This window comes from Melospiza melodia, chromosome 11 (genome assembly GCF_035770615.1).
Source record: "Melospiza melodia melodia isolate bMelMel2 chromosome 11, bMelMel2.pri, whole genome shotgun sequence".
Classification (NCBI taxonomy): Eukaryota; Metazoa; Chordata; class Aves; order Passeriformes; family Passerellidae; genus Melospiza; species Melospiza melodia.
The window spans coordinates 4,247,637-4,261,986 of NC_086204.1; the positions used below are offsets into that span (position 1 = coordinate 4,247,637).

At 43.2% G+C, this 14,350-nt stretch overlaps 1 protein-coding gene across 8 annotated transcripts in view; it reads right to left on the minus strand.

Moving 5' to 3' along the window:
* CEP350 (centrosomal protein 350) overlaps positions 1 to 10,748 on the minus strand; it is a 72,155-nt gene extending 61,407 nt beyond the window's left edge. For 6 of the 8 annotated variants that reach the window (XM_063165380.1, XM_063165376.1, XM_063165377.1 and 3 more), the window contains exon 1: positions 8,473 to 8,559. The gene's annotated coding sequence lies outside the window, so the exon portion shown is untranslated. Of the gene's footprint in view, positions 1 to 8,291; positions 8,355 to 8,472; positions 8,560 to 10,628 lie in introns of those variants that run through there. The other 2 variants (XM_063165375.1, XM_063165374.1) reach the window with 2 other exon arrangements.
* Between the last annotated feature and the right edge of the window lie 3,602 nt (positions 10,749 to 14,350).

Here is a 14,350-nt window from a genome sequence, read left to right on the forward strand (position 1 = left end):
AAAACTGCAGATATAGAATTGTAACACACTCTATGCATCTATATGAAGAGTACCAGATTAAACAATCTGAAATTGCTTAATAGCTTTTATCTTGACACTCTAAGCTGCCAGTGCTTTACCTGAGCTGAACAGAACTCATTCAGACAGTGAAACACTTTAGAGAACACCTCATACAGTGCACTCCACACACAGTGTGAGAGACACTGAGTTATTCCCACAGGGTGTGCTGAGGATCACCAGTGGTCAATAATTCCATCTCAAACCTTCAAAAGTCTCCAGTGCCCCTCAGGAAAAGACCATTCAAGCTCTCCTCCGAGCTGGGGAGAAATCAGAAAGCATCTTTTTGTACTCATCCTGAGGCACAGCTGCAGTACCAGCTCCAGGTGTGAAGTTTGAGCCTCTCTGGCTTCAGAGCAGCCCCTGAGATTCACTGAGCAGCTCTGCTCAGCCCAGGCTGCTGCTGAGTCAAACAGGAGCCACGTCAGAGCCCAGCACTCTGGAGCTGTCTACAGTTTCAGGAAGGCAACACTGCAGAATTTTTCACTCCTGATGTAATCATAACTCTGAGGGTTTGGGGTTTAGGTATCCCTCTCCCAAGCCTTTGGAAGGGAGGGAGAAATTTATGAGCTTTTCAAAACCTACATACAAATAAATTATGTTGATTCCCATAAACTTTGAATTCCTTCTAAAATACTTTCTCTCTACTGCTACAGCTGACATGAATAAGCAGCACTCTATTAAAAAAAAAAAAAAAAAAAAAAAAAACAACAAACCAAATACTTTTACAATGAAATACCCTCCCTGTGCATAAAGTTCAACCAGACAGAGAAGATTCTTTAATGTTACCAAGAGTACAAAAAGGGATGGGGAATAAAAAACAAATAAATCCAAACAGTTACCATGTTTGTTTATAGGACTTGCATGCAGGGTAAGAGACCAGTCAAACACTAAAATACATTGAAATGAATATTGATCAGAGAATAATACTAAGCGAAAAAATGATATATTTTCCATCAATACAGAAGTTGTCTTGAAGTCCCATGAATAACTTTTAGAAAAAATGCATAAAAACTAAAATAATTCTGAAATGACTGCTTCAAAGAGATCTTGTTCTGCTAAAGTAAATCACCATCTCTATTTAATGCTGACCTTAAACAAAGAGACTGAGCTCAAAAGATGAAATACCAAAGAACTTCTGAGAAGACAGCACTGATGGCACAAGGTTATCTGCAGGCTGCATAAGGCTTTGAGAATCTTGAGATTGTTGGAAAAAAGGTGGAAGACTGCAGAACCAATAAAACTAATCTGATGGTTATGGGGTTGCTCCCTGGGAGACACAGACATCCCACACAGGTCCAGTCAGGGCTGCCTTGCCAAGCCCCTCCTCGGGTGAGGGATTAAGATACAAACACCCTTGTGTTCTGATGTTTCAACCCCACATCAAGTGCCCATCTCATTCTTTATTCACATGCCCAAAAAATAAATAAAAGTACACAAGAGAAGGCACAGCAGAACTGCTACAGATGAGGCCCTAAGAGGAAACACAACAGGAAACAATATACTCCAAACTCCTGGAAGAAACTGCATGGGGGGATGGATACACGACCTGACAACCACTCTCTCCTCTACAAACACTGCTCCTACAAGAGGACACTGAAGAGAACTGACAGATCACAAAATGCATGAGAAAGCACCAGGAAGGAGGAAATGAAAACAAAGAGAAAAGCACTGCCATGTAAGAAAGGAACATGAGAAACCCACACATTCAATACTAAACATACCAAGGATGGCACTGAAAGGTACAACAGACAGCAAATCAAGGGGGCAACATAGTTAACAGCACAACATTTAAAAAAGAGTGGGAAATATGAAAGCATAATATGCTTAGCAAAGATACACAAAAATGTGAAGAGTTTAAAAACGAGACTGGAAAAAGAGAAAGAAAACTGTGAGAGAAGCAGGATATAAAATGGAAGAGAATGAGAAAGCTAGGAAGGTGAGAGAAATGCAATGAGCTTTTAAAGAACTGGCACAGAGAGCAGCAAAAAGGAAGAAAAGCAGCTTGTGTATTGGTCCAATTGTGAAGTTTCCAAAGATCCTTGGTAAGGTTTTTATTTCCTTAGTAGCACAGACTTGGTAAGAAAAGGAAAGAGGAAACTCAGAAGTCATGGCACTGAATCAAGGGAACAGGAGAGGAAACAGGAGAGGAAACTGAATTGTGCAGATTCAGAGAAGGAAGACAATGTGAGCAAGAGATCACCCACTGCTGTTTTCACTAACATTTTGTGGTTATGGGGGGAAAAAAAACCAAGTATGCAGGGAACAGTATTCCTCAATATAAAAACACAAGGGATACTAAATGAAAGGGATACCACAAAAGGATATAAGAAAGTTTGCTATGAGTATGGAATGAAACAAGTTATTAACATTGACTTCTATGGGATATTCTCAAATGTTTTATCCACATAGTGACAGATTTTGCTACAAACTGGGTACACAGTGCACAAGGACAACATTTTATGCAGTTTAAGCAAAAATAATGCACCAATGCCAATAAAAGAAGCAATCTTTTCCTTTCTTTATGCCTGGGTGTCTCTTTGCCTGATTCAGGCAGAAAGTCAATGGGCTTATGTGGTAAAGCAAAGTGAACAGGGAGCCTGGTAGAGGCTGAAAGAATTCTGCCTGGTTTTTTGTTTTATAAAAAACATATATCATGTCATACTGTAAACAACACCCTCCATGCAGGAACGAGAAGGGATGGAAGCACTGGTGAGCAGTGGGATCAGTCTCAGTCCTGGCTGCTGCTCCCCAGGAGCAATGTGTGAGGCTGCTCTTGCCTTTGCCTCGAGGAGAACAGTGGGCCTGGGCAAAGCAAGAACCATTCATTCTCTCATTATTCCCAGGGGACACAGCACTGGAGCTCAAGGACCAGGGTGTCCCAGGGCCCCCACACCTCACTCAGGGCACACTTGTCTGCGCAGGAAACGGGCACAGACACAAATCGTTATTTTCTCCTCTTTGCAAAAGCATTTTAAGTTTCCATGAATAAATACAAAGGTGACTTTTGAATCTTAAAGGACCCTCTGGAAGTCCTGTCTGTGCAGCTGAAGCTCTGCACTGCTGGCAGGAACAGACAAAGGTGGACAGGCACAGGCAGACCCAGCTGAGCAAATTGTTTTGCTGAGCCAGTCCACTGAAAGTGATGGAAATTATATTTAAAGATGCCAGGAACACTTTCTGTGTCTTCTCAAATACCACAAAATACAATTTATTATTATATGCTTGAGTCTGGAATAAAAATAACGTTAACCTACTCGTTTTTCCTGAATCCAAGCCCTTACCAAACTGCATTATCTCACTTAAATGAGAGCTAAAAATATCCATAACACATTGTTCTAAGACTTGTTTTGGTGATGTATATGGGCTTTAAAAATGTTTTTTGGTACAAGAGTGACATATTCTTCCTTTGGCCAGAGCATATTTTGAGCAAACTTTGCCTTTCAACACTATCAGATGCAGGCAATGTACTGACCTTCCTCAGGACTGAGGACAAATTCCAGCACAACAAACAAACCCATGACATGTTTGTCCAAAAAGCTCCACATCTCCAGAATCTACAGCTGACACTGCAGAATGAGGCAGGTCTTCCCTCCACCTTCTCCCAATGCTCATTTATACAATAAGCTTTCTAATGCAATGCCCAAGGAGCTGCTCTGGGTGATCTAATTTTAGATAATATTCAATATTTTGTCTTGTAATACAAGCAGTATATATACCAGAAGAACTCACATTCCAAATATCATTACTTTGGAAAATAATTAAAACAAAACAAAAGCTTCGTAAGTAAAATAAATGAAATAAAATTTGATCTGTCTTAAGCTAGATAACAAGAAAACTTTAAGGATACTAAGGCAGTACAAAAAAAGAGCAGTCAAGATACACCACACACTTGCAGAGAGAAGAGCACTTAAAAATTGCAAAGCATGTGTCACTACCTCTAGCTTTTAACCAGGAAGATAAATGATATAAACACACATCCATCAAATGTCAAAAAAACCCTGTAGAAAATACAAATATGCTTCCTGAGTTCTATGATTAAATCATTGGCACTAGTCAGCTACTAAATTTGCATGCAAACTACAGTGAAGATTTCTCTATAAATGAAACATTTCTGGATCTGATTCTTTCCAACTGTATGCTGAGAATGGACATTTACCACATTCTTTTGCTATGAAAAGACATGGCAACTTGCAAAAGTGATGAAGAAGTGATAAAAAAATAAAGCTGGCCCTAAAAAGGGACCAGTGGTTCTACTGAAATGGAATGTCTTCCTCTGCTGCACCACGTGCCAGGAGGTACTCTGAGGAAATCTATTGAAATGACTGTTGTGACAGCTAGTGTAACTTGATTCATTGTTCATGAAGAAATCAGAGTACAAAGGCACAAAGAATGCATCCATTTATTAAGGAGGTGCACACAAGGCTTTGCCTATCCATTCACAAGTTCTGTATTTTCTTTGACTTCAAAGATCTTCGCATTTATGACAGAGAAGAAAATACCTCAGTTCCTAGAACCAGTAAAGTACTCCTGCATTTTCCTTCCTCAGCCTTTAAAACCAGACTTTGTTCACTCGTTCCACCTCCAGTTAGCAGAAACTGCACATTAGAAGATTTCAATTCTTGCAGCCCATAATAAATGCATTCTGCAGAATATGCTCAAATTCTTCAAGCTCTGTCTCATCTCACAAGGAACACTCCACTGTGAAGGAGGGAATGCCCTCAGCCAGGTACAAGAACCAGACAAATTCTGAGGACAGCAGCTTTCAATGCCTCAACACAACCATAAGCACAGAAGCAACTTCACCTGCAGCTGTGTCAACTGCAGCATGATTGCTATTTCCTTTCAAAGCAGAGTAAAGTGCATGAAAACTTCAGGGAAAATGTTCCAAATGCCACTTTCTCACCTTTGATGCCTCTGCTCAGAACTGCACTCAGAAGGAGCGTCTAAGAAGCGCCTCAATAACAAAACAAGGAGTCAGAACAGCCCAAACACAAAAACCTCCCAACAAGCTGAACAGTGACCACCAGTTCTGTTTCTGACCTGGCATTACAAAGGCAGATACCAGGACTCTGCTAAAGGACTTTTTCTTGATCTAGCTAAATGTAGCAATAAGATATTTTCTCATCTTTAAATAACATCATCCCTTTCAAAGTTTTTCTGTTTCAGTTTGAGAACTCCACCTGGTGCCTTGCCATGGATGTGACTTAGTGAGAAATCCTGCCATCACTGAGAAGTGCTCTTTGGAAGCTAAACCAGCCAGAATTTCTGTTAGCATTCACTAAGTTTCAATTGACCTGGTATAATTGATTAGTTCATTTATTTGCTCTATTCTTTCTCTAGCATATTGACAAAGGTTTCACACTTAGGCATACAAGTAATTTTATTCTCAATGGAGCAGTCCATTAAAGCCTACTATATCATTAGCACAATGATACACATCTATCTTCCAGGCACTTACATCTGTGGATGAATTTTACACTTCTGGTGTAATCCAGCCACATGCCTAATATATTGACTGCACTGGGAAAGTTTTCTTTCTGCACTCAACCACCAAAGTCCTTCTGTTTTCATTACTGTATCACTACACCCGATCTTCTATTAACACTCACATTGATTTGAATAGCATGAATTAGTTTCAGTACACCAACAGCAGAGTTAAACATTTCTGCTGCACTGATAAAAAGGTGGCTCTCTGATGTCAGTTTTCAAGGTGGAGTTGAGCAGATTTAGCAGCTCCACAGTGATGAAGGAATCCAAATGTTCCTTGCTACCTTCTCTAGCAATCATGTCACTCTGTCATAGATGCAATGGTCACCTGACTGCATCACAGTTCAACTCACTAAACTGGCAGTAAAATAATAACTTTTCTTTTATAGTGACTTTTCTTTCAGTTTATCAGGTTGCTGCCAGGACAAAGTGAGAGGAAAGAAGAGGCAGCAGCACATGACACCACTCATGTTATGTTGTGCAGCTTCACTCACCTCCCAGAGAGGTAATACAGAATAGATCCAGTGCTGTGTGCAGACACTCCTGATTTCAAACCTAACTGGAATCACATTAACAGCACTGCAGCCTTGTCTGAGCACTTTAAAGTCAATGGGACTAAACCCATTAATGACTTTATCCACAAGTCTGCTTGATACAAGGAAACCTTTTTAGCAGAAAGCAGCTGTATGTCTGGTAGAGGGGTGAAAGGAGACACCAAGTTCATCACATCCAAGTGAACAAAACCTTCAGTTCAGATGTAGCAACTCCAAGATTAGATCCTTATCCATTTAAGGGATGCTTATGCTGTGGTGACAGAAATTGCCAACAAAGTTATTCCAAGACAGAAAAGACATGATCCACATTGGGACTGGTTTATCAGGACAGTGTTCAAACCTGAGCTATGCACCAAAGCTTAGTAAAACAAACCCACGCAAACGAGATGCTCATAATTTTAAAATCACTTTCTCTCAGTCACCACCACACCCAGCCTGGGCAGCCTGCAAGGTGATCCATGCCAATCAGCAACACAGAATCCTACAATGGTTTGGGTTGGAACGGACTTTGAAGATCATTTAGCTCCAACTCCTGCCCATGGACACGTTCTGCTATCCCAGGTTGCTCTGAGCCCCATCCAATCCAGCCTGGAACACTTCCAGAGAAGGGGCAGCCACAGCTCTGTCAGCTCTGTGCCCCCTCACCACCCTCACAGGGAAGAATTTCTTCCCAGTGCCTAAGCTAAACCCAGTCTCAGTTTGAAGCCATTCCCTCTTGTCCTACCTCCATAGTTCCCAACAAAGAGTCCCTCTCTGGTTTCATTGTAGGTCCCTGGAGACACTGAGCATGCTGTGAGGTCTCCGTGCAATCTTCTCAGCCTGTCTTCACAGGAGAGGTGCTCCAGTTCTCTTACCAACTTTGTGGCCTCCCCTGGACCTGCTCCAGCAGCTCCATGTCCTGAGCTGTACACAGCACCCCAGGTGAGGTTTCATGAGAGAGGCCAGAGGGGCACAATCACCTCTCTCCAAATGCTGCCCACACTCCTTTGGATGCAGGTGATTTCCACAGTGCCCTGACCCCTTGCAGAAATGTTCCATTACTCCATAAATTAAGTTGCTCCGCTCAGCGGGAGCAGGATACCTTCTGTTTAAATAGCGTCACTCACAGAAACCGAAGCCTTGGACAGTTTACAGTGTTCACGTGGCCACACCCTCAGTTGTATCTAATTATCTCAAGCATTACCTAATGAAACTGTTGCAGCAACCAGAACTATAGCGAAGAGACAGCAAAACTTAGCCCGTCGGTGCAGACAGCCCGACAGAACACTGAGAACTTGCATGCAAAGCTGTGAATCACTTACAGCTCCACACGTCTGATCCATAAACACTTTTGGTCACTGTACTTTGAGTTTTCAAATCAGGAGAACAGTTGAAGCAGCTTAAGATGACAAACCCCCCCCCCTCCCCTCCAGAACCGATCAGTCAAGTGTTATATTTTCAATTTCAAGACAGTGGATTGCTCATCTACACAATGAATTTGACAGATAAACCTCTACCTGCAAACTTACACAACGTGCCAGGAGATGCTCAGCTGCTGAGCTACAGCTTACACCCAGAGACACAAACAATCAGAGAATCAGAAAATCGTCAAGGTTGGAAGACACCTTTAAGATCACCTCTGAGGATGGTAACTCCACCACCTCCGTGGGCAACCTATTCCAGTGCCTGACCGCCCTAACGATTCCACAAAACCTACACCGACAGCAGGCAATACACCACCCAAAACTGCATCCACAGGGGGAAAAAACCCCAAAACCAACAAACCAAGACAGTCATACCCGTCTGGAAGCCTTCATGCCTCCGAGAGGCACAGAGAATGGCAGCGATGGAGTCCGAGAGCGCTGGGGGCAGATGCTGCCGGGGATGTCAGCAGGACTTTGAGCGGGCACGCACCGAGCGATGCCGCAATGCCGGGGCAGGACGCCCTGGCACGGCACACGCATTTAGCAAAGCGCACATTTAAACTTTAAAAGCGCCCTCCCGGTGCTCGGGGCGGCTCCGAGGGCAGCGGGGCCACCCCGGGCTGTGGTTCTGTTTGTCCGCGGAAACACCCGGGATCGCCGGTTTCCCCCACAACGCGAAAAGACAACAGCGAAACGGAGCACCCCAATCTTCGCCGTTCACCCACCATCCCCCGGTACGCCAAGCAGCGGAAAACAAATTAAAACTAGAAAAAGAAAGAGACTTAACGGGTGAAGCGGATGCCGCGGAGACGCCGGAGCCGGGCGGAGCGGCCGAGCCAAGTGACAGCCGGCAGCTCCTCGGGCCGGGCCCGCCCCGGCCCCACCTCGCCCGACGCCCCGGCGGGGCGGCACCGCCGGCCGAGCGCGGCCTGGGGCGGCGGCGCGGGCCGCTCCCGCCGCCTCCTCACCTGGTGGACGCCCGCTGCCTCGGCGGCAGGTCGCGGCACATCCCGCGGAGGGCGGGCGGAGGGAGGGCGGCCCGAGCCCGGTGCGCGGCCCGTCAGCGGCGGCTCAGCGCCGCCATTACCGGCCCGCAACTGACACGGAGCGGCGGCGGCGGCGGCGCATCGGGAACTCTCGCGAGAACCGGCCCGCCGGCCGCCGACCTTCCCAGCATGGCGCCGGCCCGCCGGCCCCCTCAGCGCCCGCCGCCATGTTGGGTGCGGCGCGGCCGCCCTGCCCTGCCCTGCCCTGGGACTTTCTCCGGGATTTCCCTCGGAGCTCGTCTTGTTCCCCTCACAGCTGTACAGGCCTGACCTGCCGGGGCAGTCCCCTCGCGCTCCTTATGCAGGGCCCTGGGTGTTGGTGCAAGGCCAGGACTTGGCAGTGCTAATTAAACCCGGCGCTGATGTTGGCATTCCTGAAGCGGCTCCAGCCGAAACTAGGGCACCGCTTTTTAGTCATTTGTGTTCATAGCCTTCATCTTTAGAAAATTTTTTTTTTTTTTTTGGAAATGAAAGAGTCTTCAATTACACTCTCCCAAATTTAAATTTAAATAAACATTTGCAGAACTTCAGAGACATGAATGAGTTCCACGGGCTTCATTTCACTTTTATCACTCATTATAAACATGAATTAAGAATTTGTTAGTATACTGACTTCTAATGCATAGATTCCACCCTGAAGATGCATTAAAACCACCCACGCTTCAAAAATAGGTCTAAGATATTATCCAGCTCTAGCAAATTATTTACACTGAAGAAAGAAAGTTATTAGAATAGGAAAAAAGAATTTCTTCCTCCAGTTATTTTGGGAATGCTCCCTTCAGGGCCTGTCTACAACTTCCCCAGTCTGGTTTTCAGTCATTAGTGAGATTGCTTGGTGCCAAATTTCTTGGGGGAGCACGGGGGTGGAGAGTTATCAACCCCAAACACTAAAGGATCATGGTAACTACCATGATAACTACTTTTTTTTTCTTTATTTTTTTCTTCCTTTTTTTTTTTTTTTTACTTCACTAGAAAGGATTAATCTATTTGTATATAGCCTCTCCTCTAGAAAATGGCCATCACTTTGCATGTAAGTTATTCCAGTATGAGAACATCATAGGAAAACACCCTAAATACTGAGAGATTTCAGCTATAAAGTTTAGGCAATGCAGAATTTAATCACATTTCAATTACAGGATTCTCATTTAGCCTTAATTTGGGTCTTTTGCATATACAAGCTAATTACAGAGTACATTTTCCTGCATAAGCATACCTCCTTTGAAAGAAGAGGTAAACTCGAGATGTCAGTGGTTAAACCTTTGGAAATTATTTTTATTTCCAGCACTGTGCAAATTGGACTGGAAATGGTCAAAGTGCTCCTTGGGCACTTTTAAAATTTATTTTATAATTATTTTGATTTTGCCAGCTGAGGGGAAAAAAATGCCTGAACATGGAAAGACAAGCACAGGTCCGGTGGGAAAGAGTGGCAAGTAGTGCCAAATTCCCTCCTGAGTTCTCAAAGAGCAAACTCGCTGCTCCCAAAAGCAGGAGACTGAAAGTAATAATAATAACAATAATAATAATAATAATAATGGCAATTTCAGTCAATGAAAACAATATTTATGCAATGTATGGGAGCCCTGATTGCAGACTAGGGCAAATGAAATTATTATATTCCCCGTCATCACATAGTGTTTGCTTAAATTTACTGCTTAATATTGCTGGACTGGCAGCCTATTTAAATTATTCAGCACTTTCGTAATGTACTGCCTCTTTAATTATGCTTTTAAACAGAGTTTCTCTTTTCTGCTTGGAAGCAGTTAGTCTAGTTTCATGCTCCTCCTTCTTTCTCATCTCCAGGCAAACTAGGACTTTCTCAAACGTGGAAATCATTTGGTTTAAATGGAATTAAAAGGCGGTGTTTGTATTCTGGTTTTGCTCCTGTTTGCTCTCTGTACCTACCAGTGGGACCTAAGTGGTTTGAGAGTGAATCTTTGTCACTTTCAAAGATTCCCTTGCAGTGAAGTGAAAAGCTCTGATGGCCAAACACCCAACACGAGGAGAGAAAGAAAGAAAAAGACATTCTCGTGGAAAACGCAGTCCCCTTGTGGAATTCAGAAATAAAAAAAAGCTTTTACCTGCACACAGCCCCAGGTGGGAGGACAGGGATGGAACCCTCTGCAGCTGGACGAGCTCCCTACAGGCAGAGCACGGTGGGGAACAGCAGCCCTGGTGCTGGACGGAGACAGTGAGGGAAAAGCAAAGAGCCACATTCTCATCTTTCACTCACTCGCTCATTGCAGCTTTAAGAAAGAGGTTTGGAAAGTTTTCCACTCCACACTGTTCTTGCACACCCCTTCTAAAATTAGAAAGGGGCAGCTGGTTCCTGCAGCCCGGAGCCCCCAGACTCCCTCCCCCCTTTCCCTGACTGACGTGGCTCCCAAGAGCCATGGAGGAATTTGGGGAAGGGTGCTTCCACCTGTTGGACGTGGAATGAGATTTTCCAGGCACACAATTATAAATCCAACTGTCAGGAGCTGACAATAAAACAGGACACAGGACAGCTGTGAGGACTACAGGACAACCCCCCTCCCTGCTCTGTACTCCTACAACTTTGCAGTCCAGCTGACAGCAGAAACAATGCATGAAAAATTGTTCTCTTATGAATTAAAGGCATCATTTCAGATTTCTTCCCACAGTTTTCCAACTGTACCACAGGGTCCTAACACAGAATCTGGCAAGTTGTTCATGTTTCATTACACCCCTCCAAAATCAGATTCTTTTTCCCAAATACAGCATGCTGGCCTTTGCACTGCAGGTGGTGCATATAGCTGTGTCCTGTACAGCAAATAATTTTATACCTACCTTAACATGGAGCACTCACCTTACCCTTTGCATTCAGTTTGATCTGGACTTTTTGTTCAAAACAAATATAATTTTCAAAAACAAGCATATGAAAGCCACAACTTATTTTTTAATTTAATTTGCAGACAGAGTATGATTTTGTTGATGTGGGGAAAAAAAAAGGGGGGGGGGGAAATGAATTATTTTTTCCAAACCTGCTTAGCATGCCGCACACTCAGCACAGCATGACTCAGAGCAGGGTGTGAGAGGCAAGGCAGCACCAGCAGGGCAGTGCTTTGTTCTGGGTCCCTGCCACAACAGCCCCTGCTGAAGGCAGCAAGGTGTTTCCATCCTTCAGGTGACAGCAGGAGAGGGGCCACGCTCCCCCTTCCACCTGCAGCTCCATCTGCTCACAGCCCAAGGAGCACTTTGACCATTCCCAGTCCAATTTGCAGAGTGCTGGGAATCTTGTCTGCAGCTTGGTGTGTAGCTGGTTCAGCCCTCCCCCAAAATATCATGTTCTACTCACAAGTTTTTTTGCTAAAGGCCACAGAAGAATGAAAATCCCCTTCTTGGTCTCAAGGCCAGATCTGGTGTCTTAGCTCTGTAAAACCACATTTTTTCTGTCACAAACTAATTTCCTGATCTGCTGACAGTCAGGGTCACTTCAACTTCACAAGTGAGATTTCTCTAGAAGGAGCCAAACTATTTTGCAGTTTGGAAAACATCAAATGGCTCCGTTTGCCCCAGGCAATGAAATAATTATACAAGGAGGATAGCAATCAGCTGCCTGGGAGGAACACAGACAGACATTACTCTTCACCTCTGGCTGAGTAGGAGTTGCTTGATGAGATCTGCATTAATTACCTGTGGATATTTAATGAGAGCCTTTTAAGGACAAAGCCACAATCAGCTACAAAAGGCCCTGCTGCTTCAAGAGCAGGGAGAGTCTTCTAATCCTGAGCCTTTTCCTCTCCTATGGAAGGACTATATAATCTTGTTTTTCATTTTTTTCAGACTAAGTAGCACAACATATTTAGAACAGCTTTGTAGGCTTTCCCCACAGTTCACAACAACAAAAAGATTTTCCTTTGGCTACAATAACATTAAGTCTTCAGTTTCCAGACACCTTCCTATTTTCTCTTGAACCAGGAATACAGCTCTTTAATACCTACAAGGAAGAGGAGTTTTAGAAACAGAAAATTACCTGTGTTAAATATGTTTTAATTGTGTATGTGTGCAATCTTCAACTTCTTTTTTGATGTGGCCAGTCCCGATAATTCTTTTTAAAGTTACTTCTCAGCAAGACTGTCCCTCCAATCAGTTCACAGTGCCCTGGTTTGTTCACCAAAAGTACAGAACATGCAGCAGGGAGTGGAACAAGGATGAAGTCATCCCTTTTGTCAGCTACTGACTCTTGTATGGGGCTAATGAAACAAGTGAACCATATCTTATCATTCGTTCCAGCTGAAATCAGAGCTGGGGAATCAGTACAAGAACACCAAGTAAAGACAATTCACAGCCCTTTCCTGACATGTTCCCAGTCAAACAAAAGCCCTGATATTATGAAATACATGCATCTGCATCCCAGTATCTACCACTCCACTCGTTTCTTAAAAGTTCTGAATTTTGCAAAAGGTTGTATTTTAGGCATCTGTAGTTGGTCAAAGGTGAATGAGCAATTTAAACATGGGGGGGAAAAAAGTCTGACCACTTAAAATTCAGTGGGCAAGTCTTAAAACAGCTTTATAAAACAAACAAGTATGTTTATTTTGAATCATTACTAAAATAGTTTACATAATATACAAACAAATATGCTATGAGGACAAATTTGAAAATAAGTCACAGTTGGTTTTTTTTTTTTTAATAAAAAGCATTTGTCCAGTGAAATGTTCAAAATGTAAATGCCATCTTTTCCTTCCTGAGCTATTAAACATCCAGAACAACAGCACTTCCATGTCTTCTGACTGTTTTTAGTTCTACCCATTAAAATAGGAAGCATTATCCATTGCTGGCTCTCAATAGTTAGAACAAATCCAGCTCTGCTTTAAGTGACCACAGCTCTGTGTCTCCCAAACTCTGCTCTTTTATTTGCTTCAGGTGATTTTGGTAAATTTCTTTTAACACCTCCAACCTTGCCTAGCAGAAAGAAGCCAGAAGCTCCAGCTCCTCAACAGGTTTTCCTGTTGAAAATGTTTTTATTTTTTTTGCAACAGGACAGTTCAAAGGGCTTGTGAATGAAGGATGGGCCAAATCTCTCAGCTGCTGCAAGAAAACATCTTATTAATTTGAGAGCATCTTCACACATTCCTTCATACTCAATAAAACCAAATGGACATGGACCAGTAGCTCAGAGCATGAAGAAACAGCAATGAAATGGAAGTGCTGCTATTCTCTTTATTTTTTTACCCAAAGTATTTAACAATAGAAACAGGTACTTGTTGTTAGGAACTCCTGACATGAGAGACTAAAAACATTTTAAAAGCATGCTCTGCAAATCTGTTCTTTGCTAGAAATTTATACAGCAAGCAGGCAGCAATACACAGATACAAGAAGTTATTTTTTTTAGGATATCAAGTACCACAAATAAATAGATTCTCTCAATGCAAAAATAATGATCTTAGTAAAAGGAGAAATAAACTATGTCTTCCTAAAGTTTTGTTTGGAAAGGAGATAGTATGTACACAGGGATGACATTTTATCATTTCCATCCAAATTTTATGACTTGCAAAACTTTGAAAGAGTAGAGAACTCCTGCAGGCAGCCAGGCAAAGAGGTACTGAGGAATTATTTAACTGACCTTACTATTGAATTTAAGCAACCTTTGCACCTCATCTTTTCTCTTTCCCCAGAACTGTTTGGAGCAGGCTCATTTAAGGAAGCAATGCTTGCTGGAAGGTTCTCTACAGGTCACAGATCTTTGAAGCAATTTTGCTATTTCTGCAAGTGGCCAGAGATAGCTGACACCTATGTTGTGATCCAGTGGATCAGGAAGAAGCTTGTGCTTAGACTCACA